At 46.5% G+C, this 19,281-nt stretch overlaps 1 pseudogene; it reads right to left on the bottom strand.

Annotated features, from left to right (window-relative positions):
* LOC138666601 (zinc finger protein 208-like) overlaps positions 1-9,470 on the bottom strand; it is a 69,193-nt pseudogene extending 59,723 nt beyond the window's left edge.
* Between the last annotated feature and the right edge of the window lie 9,811 nt (positions 9,471-19,281).

Raw genomic sequence — 19,281 nt, 5'->3', positions numbered from 1 at the left:
GGTAGGCATATCAATATACAAATCTACCATAAAGAGAAGACTGCATGAAAGTAAATACAGAGGGTTCACTGCACGGTGCAAGCCACTCATAAGCATCAAGAATAAAAAGGCTAGACTGGACTTTGCTAAAAAACATCTAAAAAAGCCAGCACAGTTCTGGAAGAACATTCTTTGGACAGATGAAACCAAGATCAACCTCTACCAGAATGATGGAAAGAGAAAAGTATGGCAAAGGCGTGGTACAGCTCATGATCCAAAGCATACCACACCATCTGTAAAACACGGCGGAGGCAGTGTGATGGCTTGGGCATGCATGGCTGCCAGTGGCACTGGGTCACTAGTGTTTATTGATGATGTGACACAGGACAGAAGTAGCAAAATGGATTCTGAGGTATTCAGAGATACTGTGTGCTCAGATCCAGCCAAATGCAGCCAAACTGATTGGTCGTCGTTTCATGCTACAGATGGACAACGACCCAAAACATAAAGCCAAAGCAACCCAGGAGTTTATTAAAGCAAATAAGTGGAATATTCTTGAATGACCAAGTCAGTCACCTGATCTCAACCCAATTGAGCATGCATTTCACTTGTTAAAGACTAAACTTCAGACAGAAAGGCCCACAAACAAACAGCAACTGAAAACTACTGCAGTGAAGGCCTGGCAGAGCATCAAAAAGGAGGAAACACAGCGTCTGGTGATGTACATGAGTTCAAGACTTCAGGCAGTCATTGCCAACAAAGGGTTTTCAACCAAGTACTAAAAATGAAGGTTTTATTTAAAATTATTTAATCTGTCCAATTACTTTTGGTCCCTTCAAAAACAGGGTGGAAACATGTTAAGGAGCTGAAACTCCTAAACCCTTCATCCAATTTTAATGTGGATATCCTCAAATGAAAGCTGAAAGTCTGAACTTCAACTGCATCTGAATTGTTTTGTTTAAAAGTCAATGTGGAAATGTCTATAACCAAAATTAGAAAAATGTTTTCTCAGTCCAAATATATATGGACCTAACTGTATTTCACCTAGTGATTCGTTATTGCCTACACTGCTAAATTGGTATGTATTTGATTCTTTGGCTGGGGTCACACTTAACGTATGAAAAATCGGTCCAAGTGTCCCTGCCAAGAGTCACACGTGTAATGCGAGTGTCATGCGAGTACAATCCGATTTTTCACACCTAGCATCAGATTTAGATCGGAGTGCATTACGATTGCTATCCGATTGCAATGCGATTTTAACATGAGCTTTTACATACAGAAATTCTCTGTCATTTACAGATCGTTTTCAAATTAAATATTCGTCAAAACACACACACAGATAGATAAATAAATAGAAGAAAAGCCGATAATTCATGTGCGCATACAGTAAAATCACACTGACAGGTTAGGATAGAATAAATATATACACATAGAATACATAGATATATAGATGTCAGCAACACACATATGTATATACAGTATATTGATTTTTTTATTTTATTTTATTTTTTAAATATTTTTACAATTATTTTTTTTTTAACTTTTTTACTTTGTCCCACCATGGGACAATCATTTTTTGCAGGCTGATAGCTTCTAGTTTGCAGAAGAAGCAGCATCTGCATGCTATGAAAACTCTCAGCGCTGCACTGCCAGGGAGACTTGCTGTTCATGCACTCTACATGATCAGCAAGTTTCCTAGCTCTGGGGACCTGGATGTCGGATGACATCTGCTCACCATGGCAAGGATCGGGACCACGCGTCACGCCATGGGGTCTCCGATCCAACGGCAGAGGGGCTGTCAGCTCTGTGCTAGCTTCCGGACTGCTGCGATCGGATTCGATCGCAGGATTTTGGGGCTTTAAGTGCCGGGAACGGTCTGTGACTGCTCCTAGCGCCTGTTGTCAGGCATCAGCTGTCAGAATCAGCTGACATCCAGAGGCGATCGCCCGCGCATGCCCTGTGAGCATGGCGGATCGGTCAGACGTAACGATCTGTGCATGGTCAAAGTGGCCCAGGTCACATGGACGGATCATTACGTCCGATGTCAGAAAAGGGTTAAAAAACAAAACACAATCCACCTCCTCCTCGCTCCCTGGGTTGCACCAGGCTCTGCTCCGGTCTCAGCAGCTGCACTGCCTGGCACACTGCGGGTACGCTATGAAGTGATGTCATCGCGCACCCGCAGTGTCAGAGGCAGAGGGGAATGATGGGAGCTTCACACGACGCTGTCTCCATTATTACTTTCAACTGTATCGGCGTCTATGATGCTGATACAGTTGAATGCGGCACACGAGAGGAAGCAGCGCCGGGCACCGGGTGGGTCCTCCTGACTCATGGGCCCCATATCAGCAAGTAGTGGCACTCCACTGGCTGGGGGCCCCTGGGAAAGCGGGAGCCCTAGGCAGCTGCCTAGTCTGCCTGTCGCTAATGCCGGCCCTGGGCTTGACACAACGAATGTGTAGCCCATGTCCTGGATACGTCTATGTGTGGTGGCTCTTGAAGCAATAACTCCAGCAGCAGTCCACTCTTGTGAATCTCTCCCAAATTTTTTAATGGCCATTTCTTAGCAATCCTTTCAAAGCTGTGGTTATCCTGGTTGCTTTTGCATCTTTTCCTACCACACTTTTTCCTTGACTCAACTTTCCATTAATATGCTTGAATACAGCACTCTGAACAGCCAGTTTCTTTAGCAATGACCTTTTGTGGCTTACCCTCTGATACCCGTAGCGTCTCCGTTTTTCGTGATCTAGGGTCAGATGAGGGCTTATTTTTTGCGTGCTGAGCTGACGTTTTTAATGATACCATTTTGGTGCAGGTATGTTCTTTTGATCTCGTGTTATAGAATTTTAGTTCAATGTCGCGGCGATCAAAAAAACGTAATTCTGGCGTCTCAAATTTTTTTCGTGCTACACCGTTTAGCGATCAGGTTATTCCTTTTTTTATTGATAGATCGAGCGATTCTGAAAGCGGCGATACCAAATATGTGTAGGCTTGATTTTTATTTTTTTTTTATTGTTTTATTTTGAATGAGGCGAAAGGAAGGTGATTTAAACTTTTATATTTTTTTACTTTTTCTTATTTTTCTAAAACTTTATTTTTTTTTTAACTTTTGCCATGCTTCAATAGCCTTCATGGGAGGCTAGAAGTTGGAATAGCCTGATTGGCTCTCCTACATAGGAGCGATGCTCAGATCACACCTATGCAGTGTCGGACTGGGGTGAAAAGGGCCCACCAATAACATTGACTTTGGGGGGGGCACTTTTCACCTGCATACAAATATTACACTACCTTCGTTCACAAATCTACCTATATCTCTATATAATAATAAACTGGTTAGTTTGGTTAATGAATGAGGAGATGCTGCTTTTTTCTGTACAGAGTGAATCAAGTGAATTATGCCAAGTACTGACCATACAGTGGGGTTGGGGGCCTAGATCTATGCAGGGGCCCACCGGGGGATTCACCTGTTACCCTGTGGGCCAGTCCGAGCCTGCTCCTATGTAGTAGATTTACTGCATTGCTATGAGTGCCGAACACAGAGTGGCGCTCATAGCAATCCGGCATCAACAACCATAGAGGTCTTCAATAGACCTCTGGTTGTCATGCCAACGCATCGCTGACCTCCGATCACGAGACGGGGGTCAGTGATGCACTCACTTCCGGCCTCGATGGCTGGAAGCGCTAGTTAAATGCCACTGTCAATGTTTAAAGGGAACCTGTCACCCCGTTTTTTCAGTAGGAGATAAAAATATTGTTAAATAGGGCCTGAGCTGTGCTTTACAATAGGGTATTTTTTGTCCCCTGATTCCCTACCTATGCTGCCGAAATACCTTACAAAAGTGGCCTTTTTTGCCTGTCAATCAGGCTGCTCAGGTCGGATGGGCATGGTCACAGCGCTGTTTCTCCCCCACATCTTGCTTATGTTCCCGTTGGTGGCGTAGTGCTTCTCGCATGTGCAAGAGCCGAATGCACTGGGCAGCTGTAGAAAAAGAGCGCGCTCGCCGCTATTCAGCGGTTTCTCGGTGGGCGCGGCCATCTTCCTGAGGCCGCGCGTGCGCAGATGGAGTCTCCTGCTTCCCGGGGCTTCAGGAAAATGGCCGCGGGATGCCACGCGTGCGCAGATGGACATCGCGGCGGCCATTTTCCTGAAGCCGAGTTCGAATCTCGGCTTCAGGAAAATGGCCGCCGCGATGTCCATCTGCGCACGCGCGGCATCCCGCGGCCATTTTCCTGAAGCCCCGGGAAGCAGGAGACTCCATCTGCGCACGCGCGGCCTCAGGAAGATGGCCGCGCCCACCGAGAAACCGCTGAATAGCGGCGAGCGCGCTCTTTTCTACAGCTGCGCAGTGCATTCGGCACTTGCGCATGCGAGAAGCACTACGCCACCAACGGGAACATAAGCAAGATGTGGGGGAGAAACAGCGCTGTGACCACGCCCATCCGACCTGACCAGCCTGATTGACAGGCGAAAAAGGCCACTTTTGTAAAATATTTCGGCAGCATAGGTAGGGAATCAGGGGACAAAAAATACCCTATTGTAAAGCACAGCTCAGGCCCTATTTAACGGTATTTTTATCTCCTACTGAAAAAACGGGGTGACAGGTTCCCTTTAACAGCGGCATTCAACTAGTTAATAGCAGCGGGTGGATCGCGATTCCACCCGCCACTATTGCGGGCACATGTCAGCTGTACAAAACATCTGACATGTCCCAGCTTTGATGCGGGCTCACAGCCGGAGCCCGCATCAAAGCTGGGGTTCTGACCTCAGACGTACTATCCTGTCCGAGGTCAGAAATAGGTTAATACTCTTGATTTCCCATCTATGAATAAGGGCTGTGAACACGCATGAAATGCGTTGGCGGGGATGTAGAAGTTTATGTGAGTTTTGTTAGCAAATTCCTGCACAGAAAGAAGTTTAAACCAGGGAATAAAAATGATGTTTTTACCTTTCTATGTGGTGCTGGATTATCGCTGTACAAGTCCTGGTTCTACATATTCTCTGAATTCTTATCTTGAGGTCATAGACGTCCATCATATAACGGGTTACTTACCTCTTCTTCTTAGCCACCGCATCAAGTCCATAGTGGGGCTGATACACAACACATGCCCTCTACACTGTGTGCAGAATTATTAGGCAAGTTGTATTTTAGAGGATTATTTTTATTATTGATCAACAACTACGGTATGTTCTCAATCAACCCAAAAGACTCAGAAATATCAAAGCTTAATATTTTTGGAAGTTGTTTTTTTTTTTTAGATTTGGCTATCTTAGGAGGATATCTGTTTGTGCAGGTAACTATTACTGTGCAGAATTATTAAGCCACTTAATAAAAATCAAATATATTCCCATCTCACTTATTTTCACCAGGTAAACCAATATAATTGCACAAAATTTAGAAATAAACATTTCTGACATGCAAAAACAAAACCCCCAAAAATTAGTAGTGACGAATATAGCCACCTTTCTTTATGATGATACTCAACAGCCTTCCATCCATAGATTCTGTCAGTTGCTTGATCTGTTTATGATCAACATTGCGTGCAGCAGCCACCACAGCCTCCCAGACACTGTTCCGAGAGGTGGACTGTTTTCCCTCCCTGTAGATCTCACATTTTATGAGGGACCACAGGTTTCTATGGGGTTCAGATCAGGTGAACAAGGGGGCCATGTCATTATTTTTTCTTCTTTGAGACCTTTAGTGGCCAGCCATGTTGTGGAGTAGTTGGAGGCATGTGATGGAGCATTGTCCTGCATGAAAATCATGTTTTTCTTGAACGATACCGACTTCTTCCTGTACCACTTCTTGAAGAAGTTGTCTTCCAGAAACTGGCAGTAGGTTTGGGAGTTGAACTTCACTCCATCCTCAACCCGAAAAGATCCCACAAGTTCATCTTTGATGATACCAGCCCATACCAGTCCCCCACCTCTACCTTGCTGGTGTCTGAGTCGGAGTGGAGCTCTCTGCCCTTTACTGATCCAGCTTCTGGCCCCTCCATCTGGCCCATCAAGAGTCACTCTCATTTCATCAGTCCATAAAACCTTTGAAAAGTCAGTCTTAAGATATTTCTTGGCCCAGTCTTGACGTTTTATCTTATGTTTTTTGTTCAAAGGTGGTCGTTTTTCAGCCTTCCTTACCTTGGCCATGTTCCTGAGTGTCGCATACCTTGTGCTTTTTGTTACTCCAGTAATGTTGCAGCTCTGAAATATGGCAAAACTGGTGGTAAATGGCATCTTGGCAGCTTCACGTTTGATTTTCCTCAATTCATGGGCAGTTATTTTGCGCCTTTTTTGCCCAACATGCTTCTTGCGACCCTGTTGGCTATTTGCCTTGAAACGCTTGATTGTTCGGTGATCACACTTCAAAAGTTTGGCAATTTCAAGACTGCTGCATCTCTCTGCAAGACATCTCACAATTTTGGACTTTTCGGAACCTGTCAAATCTCTTTTCTGACCCATTTTGCCAAAGGAAAGGAAGTTGCCTAATAATTAAGCACACCTTAAATAGGGTTTTGATGTCATTAGACTACACCCCTCCTCATTACAGAGATGCACATCACCTGATTTACTTAAATTGTAGTTGTCCTACTCCAAGCTGTTCAGGCTTGAGAGCCAACATGTATAAAAGGTATCATGTGATCAAAATACAACTTGCCTAATAATTCTGCACACAGTGTACACATTGATGCCAAGTACATGGCCCTCAAAGGTATATCTCTCATGAGTTGTAATTATTATTAATAATTCCCTTCCGCTGTTGGCCAGGTGCCCCACCAGTCTCCATACCTCCTCTTTCGGATGAACTCATGACCAATTTAGCCAATCACCATCCACAGCTGAGACTAATTCTTTCCTGCTGGGGATGGAGTTAGGCTGGAGCAATCACATGACCAGTCAGAGCAGATTGTACTGAGATCGGCCCTATATTTTTCTTAGTAGTAAAACTGTATTACTTTAGTTTTGGCCTGTGAAATGTTGTAGCTAAAATGGTTTAATAGAAAAAGATACTAAACAGGGTGTTCTTTTGTTTAAGCAATAAATCCTACTGTCAGAAAAATTCACATCAACAATTTTTGAGAGAAAAAGCCCTAAAAAATGAAAAACTGAATTCTACAGGAATTACTACTCACCTGGGTAGTCATATGTAGAAATCTCCTGTTTACACCACTCATAACCCCTCACATATGTCTCTGTAGCATTAATGTGGGTCAGATTTTCACCCTGAAACAAATATTGTACAAGTCACAGACAGATGGAGAAGTCACATCTATGATCAGCTCTAATCCTGTCATCTTCACCGTTCTCATTACACAAGTATAAAATATATAATACTGGTGGATAAAACAAGACTGAGCACAAGACCTTCACAGCCGTCTACACATCATAGGGGAGATCTCATGACACCTTCTCTCCATCTACCTGATGATCCTGAGGAACATTGGGAATTTCTTGTTTACAGTCCTGTGGAAGAAGAGGAAGCGGACATCTCTCTGGTGTTGTCCTCTTACTGCATAGAACTGGAGGAAACACATACAGGGACTGAATTCATTCTTTACATACAGTTAATTATAGGCCGTGTGTATTTAGTCCTATTACCTGGTGATGTGAGGGGCTGGGGATCGTCCATCATGATGTCCTTGTACAGATATTTGTGTCCTTCTAAATACTTCCACTCCTCCATGGAGAAATAGACGGTGACATCCTGACACCTTATAGGAACCTGACACATACAATGATACCGTCATCCCCGATCCCTCCATAGCGTTACTGTATAATGTCCCATCATTCCTAGCAGTGTCACCTCTCCAGACAGCAGCTCAATCATCTTGTTGGTGAGTTCTAGGATCTTCTGGTCATTGATGTCCTCATGTATCAGGGGGTGAGGTGGAGGCCCAGTGATTGGGCTTAGGGGTCTTCCCCATCCCTTAGACAAAGTGGACTGACAGTGCTCACTAGAGGTCTTCTTCACTACTGTGTAATCCTGGTTATGGAGAGACACATTAATAAATCTCACTACAGACATTTCCAGAGTCCTCACCTCTCCAGTTATATCCATATGTTATTCTTATAGATAATTATTATGTAATGCGATGTCATCAGGATCTCACACCTCTCCAGTAAGCCGGAAGAGGATCTCTATGGTGAGGTGTAATATGCTCTCCGCCATCTTGTCACTGCTCTTATCCATCCTTGACGGGCCAGTCAGGAAAATTCTCTTATATAGAAGATCTCCACTGAGAGGAACCGATATTGTAGGGACCTGAATGGGAAGAAGATCAACAGATGCAACATCATGAAAAAAAAATCTATGCATTATGTTAATTAGAAATTTTCTCCACATCACATCTTCATGGTGGCAGCATCTACCTGATGATCCAGAGGAACATTGTGATTTTCTTTTATACAGTCTTGCAGAAGAATAGGATGGGGACATCTCTCTGGTGTTGTCCTTTTACTGGATACAACTGACACATACAAGAACTGAATTAATTATTTACATACAGATAATTGTAGGCCATGTGTATTTAGTCCTGTCTATTACCTGGTGATGTGAGGGGCTGGGGAACCTCCATCATGACGTCCTTGTACAGATCTTTGTGTCCTTCTAAATACTCCCACTCCTCCAAGGAGACATAGACGGCGACATCCAGACATCTTATAGGAACCTGACACATACAATGATACTGTCATCCCCCCGATCCCTTCATAGCCTTATTGTATAATGTCCCAGCATTCCCAGCAATGTCACCTCTCCAGTCAGCAGCTCAATCATCTTGTTGGTGAGTTCTAGGATCTTCTGGTCATTGATGTCCTCATGTATCAGGGGGTGAGGTGGAGGCCCTGTGATTGGGCTTAGGGGTCTTCCCCATCCCTCAGACAAAGTGGACTGGCAGTGCTCACTAGAGGTCTTCTTCACTACTGTGTAATCCTGGTTATGGAGAGACACATTAATAAATCTCACTACAGACATTTCCAGAGTCCTCACCTCTCCAGTTCTGTTATTCTCATAGATAAGAATGATGTAATGTGACGTCATCAGAATCTCTCACCTCTCCAGAAAGCCGGAAGAGGATCTCTAGGGTGAGGTGTAATATCCTCTCCACCATCTTTTTCCTGTCCTTATCCATCCTTGATGAGTCCATCAGTAAATATATCTTATATAAAATATCTCCACTGAGAGGATCCGATATTGTAGGAATCTGAATGAGGAGAAGATGAGCCGATATAATATCATAAATAATCTATTCCATATGTCATGAAGAAATCTTCTCCACGTCTCATCTTCATGGTGGCAGCATGTCGGGCAGATGATCTCCATAAACCATCATGTAACAGAACAGTTACATCTCAGACATACCGGCATCCAATATCATCATTGCAGCGATGTAAACAGACTGAAGGAAACAATGGACGCCTGAGTGATGGAGTGGAAATATGTCATAAAGATGGAGCGCGGCCTGAACTCGATGTGTTTTGTGTCCTTTCCCCAGAATCTGCCATCTACACGGATAATGGGGCAGATTACTAATACAGGCGACGTTCTGGTCACAGGTACTCTGGAAATACAAAGTGCAATGACACTGGGAGGGTCCCGGGGAGCGGCCATGAGGGGGATTTACAGGAGTCATTCATTATAACTGCCGCAATTATAAATGTCGCCTGAAGAAACCGCGATAGAAACAAGTCCGGTATAAAGAACCGCAGAGAGGCTTCTACAGGGGACGTGTGCGCTTCTCTCTATTCATCGTCTATGGGACGGAGGAGAAACGAGCGCGGCTCTAACTGGTGACAATGCAGGAAGACGACGAGAGAATCGCTGACGTTTTCTACCCTCAACGTGACAGGTTCCCTTATATGAAGCCCAGAATGACAAATACAAATGTTCTAGCGCCTGCGGCCAGTAATGGGGAATCTCCAGCACCTACCTCCACCTGCAGAGCCGCACACCACATATATGGCTGTTCTGTGCGCACAGGACCTGTGATGAGGTCACAGGAGGGGAGGAGTCAGGGGGTCACATGATCAGGGGCCTCAGTGTATGTGAATATCATGCACTGAGGTGTTGTTCCAGAATGATACAGCGGAGTCACGAATGGGAAAAGAACAAGTTCACACAGTCCACTTTCTGTAACTATTTTACTTAGAGATGAAATTATTCCTACTCGGTTTTGATAACCGCACCAAGAGAACACATCGAACAAATATTTCGCCGGAAGGCTATATCCTCTGTGCTGAACAGCTCGGCACCAAACAGAACTGTTTCTGTTATATTCTCTACATAAATGTATCTGCTGACGTGCCCACCTGAACCGACCGCCATTACCTTATTACACCCTGAGAGAAGCTGATTTCATTAAATGAGTGCAAAGCATGTGTTGCCTGCGGTTCAGCACAGTGATTCGTGGGGGCCATCCAGGGCCGCCATCAGGGCATTACAGCCGTGACTGGCGTATGGGGCCCGGTGAGCAGAGGGGGCCCGCATCGGGCCCCCTCTTACCTGCTCCCCGGGCCCCTACCGGCAGCCGCAGGCTGAACCGGGCCCTTAGCGGCTGCCGGCGCTACAGCTGTTTAACGCTATTGACGTGCGGGCCCGCGCCCGCACGTCAATAGTTAACAGCCGCCAGCCGCAGTAGTAAAGCTGGACACAGAGGGGGCAGTAAAGCTGGACACAGAGGGGGCAGAAAGCTGGACACAGAGGGGGCAGTAAAGCTGGACACAGGGGGGGCAGTAAAGCTGGACACAGAGGGGGCAGTAAAGCTGGACACATGGGGCAGTAAAGCTGGACACAGAGGGGGCAGTAAAGCTGGACACAGGGGGGCAGTAAAGCTGGACACAGGGGGGGCAGAAAGCTGGACACGGGGGGGCAGAAAACTGGACACGGGGGGCAGAAAGCTGGACAGGGGGGCAGAAATCTGGACACATGGGGGGCAGAAAGCTGGACACAGAGGGGGCAGAGTGCTGGACAGAGATGGGGCAGAGTGCTGGACAGAGATGGGGCAGAGTGCTGGACAGAGATGGGGCAGAGTGCTGGACAGAGATGGGGCAGAGTGCTGGACAGAGATGGGGCAGAGTGCTGGACAGAGATGGGGCAGGATTGGACAGAGATGGGGCAGAGTGCTGGACAGAGATGGGGCAGAGTGCTGGACAGAGATGGGGCAGAGTGCTGGACAGAGATGGGGCAGAGTGCTGGACACTGATGGGGTAGAGTGCTGAACACAGATGGGACAGAGTGCTGGACACAGATGTGGCAGGATTGGACACAGATGGGGCAGAGTGCTGGACACAGATGGGGCAGAGTGCTGGACACAGATGGGGCAGAGTGCTGGACACAGATGGGGCAGAGTGCTGAACACAGATGGGGCAGAGTGCTGAACACAGATGGGGCAGAGTGCTGGACACAGATGGGGCAGAGTGCTGGACACAGATGGGGCAGAGTGCTGGACACAAATGGGGCAGGATTGGACACAGATGGAGCAGGATTGGACACAGATGGGGCAGAGTGCTGGACACAGATGGGGCAGAGTGCTGGACACAGATGGGGCAGAGTGCTGGACACAGATGGGGCAGAGTGCTGGACACAGATGGGGCAGAGTGCTGGACACAGATGGGGCAGAGTGCTGGACACAGATGGGGCAGAGTGCTGCACACAGATGGGGCAGAGTGCTGAACACAGATGGGGCAGAGTGCTGGACACAGATGGGGCAGAGTGCTGGACACAGATGGGGCAGAGTGCTGGACACAGATGGGGCAGAGTGCTGGACACAGATGGGGCAGAGTGCTGGACACAGATGGGGCAGAGTGCTGGACACAGATGGGGCAGGATTGGACACAGATGGAGCAGGATTGGACACAGATGGGGCAGAGTGCTGGACACAGATGGGGCAGAGTGCTGGACACAGATGGGGCAGAGTGCTGGACACAGATGGGGCAGAGTGCTGGACACAGATGGGGCAGAGTGCTGAACACAGATGGGGCAGAGTGCTGAACACAGATGGGGCAGAGTGCTGGACACAGATGGGGCAGAGTGCTGGACACAGATGGGGCAGAGTGCTGGACACAGATGGGGCAGGATTGGACACAGATGGAGCAGGATTGGACACAGATGGGGCAGAGTGCTGGACACAGATGGGGCAGAGTGCTGGACACAGATGGGGCAGAGTGCTGGACACAGATGGGGCAGAGTGCTGGACACAGATGGGGCAGAGTGCTGAACACAGATGGGGCAGAGTGCTGAACACAGATGGGGCAGAGTGCTGGACACAGATGGGGCAGAGTGCTGGACACAGATGGGGCAGAGTGCTGAACACAGATGGGGCAGAGTGCTGAACACAGATGGGGCAGAGTGCTGGACACAGATGGGGCAGAGTGCTGGACACAGATGGGGCAGAGTGCTGGACACAGATGGGGCAGGATTGGACACAGATGGAGCAGGATTGGACACAGATGGGGCAGAGTGCTGGACACAGATGGGGCAGAGTGCTGGACACAGATGGGGCAGAGTGCTGGACACAGATGGGGCAGAGTGCTGGACACAGATGGGGCAGGATTGGACACAGATGGGGCAGAGTGCTGAACACAGATGAGGCAGATTGCTGGACACAGATGGGGCAGAGTGCTGGACACAGATGGGGAAGAGTGCTGGGCACAGATGGGGCAGAGTGCTGGACACAGATGGGGCAGAGTGCTGGACACAGATGGGGCAGAGTGCTGGACACAGATGGGGCAGAGTGCTGAACACAGATGGGGCAGAGTGCTGGACACAGATGGGGCAGAGTGCTGGACACAGATGGGGCAGAGTGCTGGACACAAATGGGGCAGGATTGGAAACAGATGGGGCAGAATGGAGACAGATGGGGCAAGATTGGAGACAGATGGGGCAGGATGGATACGATGGAGACAGATGGGGCAGGATGGGGAGATCATATGGGGCAGAATGGATACTCATGAGGGCAGGATGGGAGAACATATGGCTGGAGCCTGGAATGAGACACACGGGGGCTAGGATGGCGAATATTACCATAGGGGCTAATTAAGGGATATTATTATTGCAGTGATGTATTTATTTTATTTTTTGAGTATACTGTTTTAAATGGGGGGGCGGTCCTGTTACTGTGTAGAGTGATACTATGTTGCCTTCTTCATGTGGTGTAATGTAGAAGTTGGGAAAATTAAGTAATGTGTTCTACAAGCGGAACTCGAGATAACTGTTTTATTTCCTGCAGAGACGAGTCCTGGCTGGATGAAGTGATGGCGGTCTGTGCTGGATGAAAGATAAAGGACTTCACCTAGAGACGTCACTGGTGAGTCAGTGTTACCTATACACTGACACTATACACTGTATACTATATACAGAGGTCCTGTGTACAATGTCACCAGTGATCACTGTATTACCTATACATTATATACAGAGCTCCTGTGTGTAATGTCACCGGTGATCACTGTATTACCTGTACACAGACACTGCTTAATAATTACAGATCTCCTGTGCATAATGGCACAGATGGTGATAGTATTGTGGGTTTTTTTTTTATTACTGATCAGTATTGTAGTATTCAGTCATTGGTAATAATATGCGGTCTGGTCATGGTGTAGCGGTATTTGTTCCTTGTATTTTATATTATTCGATCACTGTGGTGGTAATATGTCATCTGGTCATAGTGCTGTGGTATTTGTTCCTTGTATGTAGTATTATAGGTCATTTTAAAAATTGGAAAATAAATAAAAATATACCTAAATTGTATTGCATATTTTAACAAATATTTAGTAGGTTACAGTAGAGTAGGGCCCGGCCAAAAGTGTCTACCGTGTTATGGTGGCAGCTTAAAAAAATCTTTTGGCCAAAACAAAAGCTGCTGGCTATATGTGTGATCTGGTGATGGGAACTGTTAATGTGTGATAGGTGAGAAGTGGAGATTTTCCAAGAGAGAGCGGTGGGACTGTGGACAGTTCGTGGGGTGGAGCCTGGAGGCGGGGCTGGGGTGGAGCCTGGGCGGAATTTCAAGGGGGCCCCGAACATTTTGCCAGTATGGGGCCCCGAAATTTCTAGTGGCAGCCCTGGGGCCATCATACTGTATATATGAGGGCTGGGGCCATCATACTGTATATATGGGGACTGTGGCCGTCATACTGTATATATGGGAGCTGGGGCCAGTATACTGTATATATGAGGGCTGGGGCCATCATTCTGTATATATGGAGGAACTGGGGCCATCATTCTGTATATATGGGGGCTGAGGCCATCATACTGTATATATGGAGGAACTGGGGCTATCATACTGTATATATGGAGGAACTGGGGCCATCATACTGTATATATGAGGGCTGGGGCCATCATACTGTATATATGGAGGAACTGGGCCCATTATACTGTATATATGGGGGCTGTGGCCATCATACTGTATATATGAGGGCTGGGGCCATCATACTGTATATATGAGGTCCTGTGTACAATGTCACCAGTGATCACTGTATTACCTATACATTATATACAGGGCTGGGGCCATCATACTGTATATATGGAGGAACTGGGGCCATCATTCTGTATATATGGGGGTTGAGGCCATCATACTGTATATATGGAGGAACTGGGGCCATCATACTGTATATATGAAGGCTGGGGCCATCATACTATATATTTGGAGGAACTGGGGCCATCATTCTGTATATATGGGGGCTACGGCCATCATACTGTATATATGGAGGAACTGGGGTCATCATACTGTACATATGGAGGAACTAGGGCCATCATACTGTATATATGAGGTCTGGGGCCATCATACTATATATTTGGAGGAACTGGGGCCATCATTCTGTATATATGGCGGCTGAGGCCATCATACTGTATATATGGAGGAACTGGGGCCATCATACTGTGTATATGGAGGAACTGGGGCAATCATACTTTATGTATGGAGGAACTGGGGCCATCATACTGTATATATGGAGGAACTGGGGCCATCATACTGCATATATGGAGGAACTGGGGCCATCATACTGTGTATATGGAGGAACTGGGGCCATCATACTGTATATATGGAGGAACTGGGGCCATCATACTGTATATATGGGGAACTGGGGCCATTATACTTTATATATGGAGGGAACAGGGGCTATCATACTGTATATATGGGAGCTGGGGCCATCATACTGTATATATGGGGAACTGGGGCCATCATACTTTATATATGGAGGGAACAGGGGCTATCATACTGTATATATGGGAGCTGGTGCTATCTTACTGTATATATGGAGAAACTGGGGCCATCATACTGTATATATGGGGGCTAGGACCATCATACTTTTTATATGGAGGGAACAGGGGCTATCACACTGTATATATGGGAGCTGGGGGCCATCATACTATATATATGGAGGAACTGGGGCCATCATACTGCATATATGGGAGCTGGGGCCATCATACTTTATATATAGAGGAACTGGGGTCATCATACTGTATATATGGGGGCTGGGGCCATCATACTGTATATATGGAGGAACTGGGGCCATCATACTGCATATATGGGAGCTGGGGCCATCATACTTTATATATGGAGGAACTAAGGTCATCATACTGTATATATGGGGGCTGGGGCCATCATACTTTATATGTGGAGGGAACAGGGGCTATTATGCTGTATACTGTATATGAGGCTGGGGCCATCATACTGTGTATATGGGGGAACTGGGGCCACCATACTGTATTTATGGGGGCTGGGGTCATCATACTGCTTACATGGGGTCTGGAGCCATCATACTTTATATATGGAGGAACTGGAGCCATCATACTGTATTTATGGGGGCTGGGGCCATCATACTTTAGATATGGGGGCAGGGGGCTGGGGCCATCATACTTTAGATATGAGGAACTGGGGCCATCATACTGTATATATGGGGGCTAGGGCCATCATACTTTATATATGGGGACTGGGGCCATCATACTTTATATATGGAGGAACTGGGGCCATCAAACTGTATATATGGGGCTGGGGTCATCATACTGTGTATATGAGGTAACTGGGGCCATCAAACTGTATATATGGGGCTGGAGCCATCATACCGTGTATATGGGGGAACTAGGGCCATCATACTGTATTTATGGGGCTGGGGCCATCATACTGTATATATGGGGGCTTTGGCCATCATACTTTATATATGGAGGAACTGGAGCCATCATACTGTGTATATGAGGGAACTGGGGCCATCAAACTGTATATATGGGTCTGGGGCCATCATACTGTGTATATGGGGGAACTTTGGCCATCATACTGTATTTATGGGGGCTGGGGCCATCATACAGCATATACGGGGACTGGGGCCATCATACTTTATATATGTAGGAACTGAAGCCATCATACTTCATATATGGGGGCTGGGGCCATCATACTGTATTTATGGGGGAACTGGGGCCATCATACTTTATATGTATAGCAACTGGGGCCATCATACTATATATACATGGGGGAACTGGGGCCATCATACTGTAAATATGGAAGTTGGGGCTATCATACTTTATATGTGGAGGAACTGGGGCCATCATACTATATATATGGGGCTTGGGCTATCATACTTTATATGTGGAGGAACTGGGGCCATCATACTATATATATGGGGCTGGGGCCATCATACTTTATATGTGGAGGAACTCGGGCCATCACACTAGATATATGGGGGAACTGGGGCCATCATACTATAATTATGGAGGAACTAGGGCCATCATACTGTATATATGGAGGAACTGGGGCCATCATACTATATATATGGGGGCTGGAGCCATCATACTTTATATGTGGAGGAACTGGGGCCATCATACTTTATATATGGGGCTGGGGCCATCATACTTTATATGTGGAGGAACTCGGGCCATCACACTAGATATATGGGGGAACTGGGGCCATCATACTATAATTATGGAGGAACTAGGGCCATCATACTATAAATATGGAGGAACTGGGGCCATCATACTATATATACAGTATATATATCTAATATATAAAGCTGAATGTGTGTGTGTGTGTGTGTGTATGTATGTCCGGGATTGGCATCTGCACCGTCGCAGCTACAGCCACAAAATGTTGCACAGTCACACGTCTGGACCCCGAGAGCGTCATAGGCTATGTTGTGAGGTGAAATTTTAACCCCGCGCTTTCCAATTCACCAAACAATTTTGCCCCTATCTACATAATGGGGAAAAAGTGAAAGGAAAAGTGTTGGAGGCAAATTGACAGCTGCCAGATGTGAACAAGGGGGACTTAAAGAATGAGAGCGATGGTGCCAAAGAGTACATACCGTACAGTTGCTAAGGTGGGCCCCCGACATGGGATACTCACCACACACGGGGATATGAACACACACACAAAATGCGCCACAAACTACCACGTGCTTGAACACATATACCACCCTCAGCACACATTTCACCACACATACACCAACCTCGCCACATAAAAGTCGAAACACAAAAGTCGCCGCTCAAAACTCGCCACGCGCAAAACTCGCCACATGCAAAAACTAGGCTCACGCAAAACTCGCCACAAGTGCAAAACTCACCTCATGGAAAACTCGCCACATGCAAAACTTGCACTCGTGGAAAAATTGCCACATGCACAAAAGTTGCAACACATGCAAAAGTTGCCTCATACAAAACTTGCACATACTCAAAAGGCACCACACATAAAACTCGCCACGCGCAAAACTCATCATGCGCAAAACTTGCTGCACACAACTTGCTACACTAACCTGTCACATGCAACTCGACACACAAAAAGTTGCTAGACACATGTTGCCACACAAAACTCATCTCACAAATGTCGCCACACGCAACTCAACACACACAACTTGACAAACGAAACTCGCCCTAAAACACACACAAGTCTGGTATTATCCTTCAAAAATAAAAATCTGATTAATAAGCAGACAAACTACAAGAGCAACAAATGTACCATATAGGAAATACGGCAGCTGTCAGTCACATGACCTGTCTATTATGTGTATGTGTGAGCTAATATATACTGCCAGGGGGAGGGCTTCCTGTTGGCTGGGGATTTATCAGGCTGCCAATTTAGCTTACAAATACTGAGGTAAAAATACTGATCAAATAACGTGTGAACGAGGTATAATACAGGAGGAGATGACACACAGGTATATACTATATACAGGGGAGATGACACAGATATATACTATATACAGGACAGATGACACACAGGTATATACTATATAGAGGAGGAGATGACATACAGGTACATACTATTTACAGGAGGAGATGACATACAGGTATATACTATATATATACTATATACAGGAGGAGATGACACACAGGTATATACTATATACAGGAGCAGTTTAAAGAAATTGCACTGTAAGGGTGTCAATGATTTGGAAGGTTGGAGTGCTGCGGAGAGGGACACCATACGAATTTTGGAAGGACTCCTTGATGAACAAACCCCGAATGATGAAGGTGGGTTTCCCAGCTCTATTTTTCCCAGGTCCACGAGGTTCCCTCACTTGTCACTCTGCCCGGCGGTGGAGGTATTTACCAAATTGGTGTCTAATGAATTAAAAACCTTGTCATCACGCCGCCGTTATGATAATTTAATCAACAAACAAAGAGAGGGGCTACGACAATTACAATCCCTTGAGGGAGGGAACATCATGGTCTGGCCTATCGCCAAATATGAACGTGAGGCGTTTAGACAATTGCGGGACAGTCAGGTATATACAAAATTGGGATACAACCCGGTGATGTCCTTCTCCGCACAGCTCCAAAAAATTCTAATTAAAGCCTTTGATTCAGGCGTAATCAATAAAAAGATTCTTGATGGACTTACGGTGCAGTGCCCGAAGGCACCGACGCTCTATTTACTCCCTAAAATCCACAAGGACGCCATCAACCCACCAGGACGTCCGATTGTATCTGGAATAGATGGTCTTTGTGACCCTATTTGTAAGTTTATTGACTTCTACTTGAAACCTACTGTAGAGACATTACCCTCTCATGTGAGGGACACAACGGACGTCCTTGCTAGGGTTGACGGCCTCCTTGTGGATAGGGAAACCATCCTGGTGACTGCAGACTTAGAGACGTTGTACACTTGCATCAGTCATGAGGATGGGGTCCGAGCGGTCCGCTTCTTCCTGGAGACCTCCAACCTAGACGGCCCACTGTGTGAGCTCATCCTGGGACTGCTGCACTTTGCCCTCACGCATAATTTTTTTACTTTTAAAAACCAGTTTTATCATCAGAAGCGTGGCGCGGCCATGGGTGCGGCCTGTGCCCCCACGTACGCCAACCTCTTTCTGGGTTTCTGGGA

The sequence above is a fragment of the Ranitomeya imitator genome, chromosome 2, assembly GCF_032444005.1.
Source record: "Ranitomeya imitator isolate aRanImi1 chromosome 2, aRanImi1.pri, whole genome shotgun sequence".
In the NCBI taxonomy this organism is placed as follows: domain Eukaryota; kingdom Metazoa; phylum Chordata; class Amphibia; order Anura; family Dendrobatidae; genus Ranitomeya; species Ranitomeya imitator.
This window is presented reverse-complemented; position numbering and strand designations above follow the sequence as displayed.